Source organism: Caretta caretta, chromosome 20 (assembly GCF_965140235.1).
Source record: "Caretta caretta isolate rCarCar2 chromosome 20, rCarCar1.hap1, whole genome shotgun sequence".
In the NCBI taxonomy this organism is placed as follows: Eukaryota; Metazoa; Chordata; order Testudines; family Cheloniidae; genus Caretta; species Caretta caretta.
The window spans coordinates 22,477,340-22,480,804 of record NC_134225.1 but is presented as its reverse complement, the minus strand read 5'-3'; positions in this window follow the sequence as shown (position 1 = coordinate 22,480,804).

Below are 3,465 nucleotides of genomic sequence, written 5' to 3'. Positions count from 1 at the left end.
AACATTTGAATATTTTTTATGCTTCTTCCTCCAGCTCGAGTGCGTCACATCAGCGTCAATCACTCCCGTGCCTCCCTCTGTGAATAGTAAATGTTGTACATTTCTACAGCCCCTTTCATCCCGACGGATCCCAAAATACTTTAACAAACTGCTAAACACACAGATGACAGGCCGGGATTCCCTGTGTGCCCCAGGGAAACGCGTCTGTTTTGCAGCCCGCAGCGATACTCCATGAGCGTTTGGGACAGGAAGTCAATATTTCCTCCAAATTCGTTTGCAATTCTAATTAACCCGTTGCGGGGGACCTAGAGGCGTTAGACCATAATTAACGACGTTGGACTTTGGTTAGGCTGCCTGTGTTAATATTTCAGACTCTTGCAAAAAAATGCTCTGGGATCTCCAATCTCTACCATTGCATGCTGAGGAAATAAAGACAAATTAGACCCCTTTCCAGTTACTTTTCTCACACTCTTCAATCCCCTCCCCGGCCCCCACAAGGCCCCTGCCAACGCAGCCCTAACTTCTCCCCTCCGCTACCAGCCGTCCTCCCCGCTCAGATCAGCTCCCGGTTCTCGCTTTCCAGGCCTGCGCCTGACGCAGGCCCCCTGCGAGCTGTAGGAATGAGACCGCAGGCCAAGGGAGGGGAGGGACAGTGGGAGCCCCGGCTGGGTCGCTGGCCTAGTGATGGCAGGCCGTTGTCTGTGTCTCTGTGAGTGTGTTCCAGGTCCCGCCCTATGCCCAAGCCCCAGCACTGCCAGTTGCAGTCCCAGCTGGGGTGTTTCAGCGGTGGAAGTCCCCGGTTCACTCCTCAGCGTGCTGAGTGACGCGGCAGCTGCCACTTCTCATGTAGGTGCCTCGACAGGTCACCTCCACGGCTTGGCACTCATTTAGCAACCCAGCCGTTAGCCCTGCCGTGCACCCCCCAGCGAGGTAGGGGAGAATCCTTATCCCCATTTCACAGGTGGGGCAGTCCAGCAAAGTCAGCATCCACCAGGAAACGTCTAGTTCCCAACAAAATGGAGGGCGGCGTGGGGAAGGGACGAAGGTGCCAATCGGTGCATGTTTCCTATCGCAGCCGTTTGGCCGTGGTACGAACCCTCCCCACTGCACAGGTCGGGAATGGCCCCCAGCGGGGTAAACAGGGATCAGGCAATGGAGCCACTGTGCAGATCTGCCATTAGCACGGGAGAGACGGTCGTGGCCCAAATGTTGCGCTGGGAGAATTTGCGACCGGTGAATACAGAGAAGCACCAGAGGGGGCCCCACTTTCCGTTCTGCTCACAGGATTAAAAGGGAGCCCAGTCAGAAGGCTGCCATGCTGCTTAAGTCCCACTTAAGTGCTACTGTGAAGGCTTAAGTGGGACTTATGTGATGCATCGGAGGTGGGCGGGGCCACGCTGGACACTAAGAGGTGCTGAGTCCATGACCCTCCCATTGCTGGAGCTAGAAGTCTCGGGACATTCCAGGTGCTCAGGGCCTCTCAGGATGAGGCCTTGAGGATGGAAAGTAGGTTTGATGGTGGGGGATCCCGGGAAGCAGTGTTACCTAGGGGCTAGAGCTCTGGGCTGGGACTCTGGAGATCTGGCTTCTAGTCCTGGCTCTGCCACAGGCCTGCTGGATGACCTTGGGCAAGTCATGTCACTGCCCCGTGCCTCAGTTTCCCCCTGTGAAATGAGGATAATGCTGCCTCCTGTGGTGAAGCTCTTTGCGCTCTGCTGATAGAAAGTGCTAACTCAGAGCTGGGGCTTATGATTTATTTTCAACAAAACCAGCTTTCCTTCGCTGGCTTGAGCTGGCTGCCATCTTGGCTCGTAATGCGTGTCTCCACCATCCTGCATTTCCTGCAACCTGCGTTACAAAGTGCTGGGCTGCCATTTCAGCCTGTAGCCCTTGATCTTCATCCCTGCATGGCATGAGCTCCCCCCCCGCGCCCGTGAGTATGACGTAGGCGTGGCCTTGTGAAAGAGGAACACAGGGCTGGTGTTGTGGAGACACGGTTGTAGCTTTTGCTTCAGACATTTCCTCTCTGGTTCAATTTTCTAGCTAGGGTTGGAGACCCGGGTTAACGGGCGTTTTAGGAAGACAGATCTAGTGCTGGGCTGTTTTACAAGGTAGCGTTTCTCCTCCCCACTGTCTCTGCCTTAGATTCATGCCCAGCCCCACCTTTGCTGAAAAATTGAGCAAGAGCGCACCACTGGAAGGCTTCCTAGAGCCCACCACTGGAAGTTTACAGACTGAGGCAGCTCAGGGTACCTTTAGGTCAAGGTAAAATGATGAGAACCGAGGGGTTGGTGCAAACCTGGGTTCGTGCACCCCCAGAAAAAGCTCCAGATCTCTGCTTCCCCGCAGTGGGTTGGGAATGGCTCTGAAAAGCTGGAGGGCACGTGCCTGCCCAGACAGAGTCACTGGGCCTGGGTCCTGTCTCTCTTACTCCAGTTTTTACATCAGTGTCACGCCGCTGACTTTGGTGGAGTTTCTACTGATCCACGCGGCTGGAAGTGACGAGAGAATCAGGCCTGGTGTTTCTTCGGGAACATATGCCCAGGCACCGAGGCACCAGGCCAGGGCCCTGGATTTCTAGCACGGCACCATCTTGATTTCAGCAGAGGCAGGAGAATTACTCAGCTTTGCTTCATGCTCTTAGCACATCCACCTCTCCCCGGTGAGAAAGCAGCATCAGCCCTGGATTGCAAACAGTGTCGGGAATAAGAACAAGACTTGAGCTGTAGCCCATGAAAGCTTCTGTGCAAATACATTGGTTAGTCTCTAAGGTGCCACAAGTCCTCCTCTTCTTTTTGAGGAGTCCTTGTGGCACTTTAGAGATGAACACATTTATCTGAGCAGCGTAGGGAATGCAGCCCCATTGGTTTCAGAGTAGCAGCCGTGTTAGTCTGTATTCGCAAAAAGAACAGGAGGACTTGTGGCACCCTAGAGACTAACCCATTTGAGCAGAAGGGTTCCCGCACTGGCCCCTCACCCGGTCTTACTGGGTGGGGCTGGGCTGGGCTTACCTAGTGTGACCTTCTGAATTGCTCGAGGCTCTTTTATTGAGTAGCCAGGCTGGCTTGTGCCAGCCCCTTTACTCGGGAATCAGGCCTATCGCTACCTTGCATTCCTGCAGCACGGGGGGGGGGAACCAAAGCACTTTGCTGGCAAGAGTCATTAAAAATTAACTCCTCCATTCGTAGCAGCGGCTCCGCTAGCGGGGACCGGTCTGGGGGGAGACCAGGACGGGCCATTACCATTGCTTCGGTTGGTAAACGACCCAGCCGGGGGGAAACGAGGTCCCCCCCTTGTCTCTGGTGGCCGGCGAGGCGCTCAGCACCCGCCCTAAGGCCAGGACCTGGGGGGGGGGGGGGGGGGAGGCTTAAGCCGCCCATGTCACATCATCCGTTCCCAGCTCCGCCCCCGCCGGTGAGGTTTGAAAATCACCCCACTTTAAACCCCTCCCCGCCGCAGCCCGTT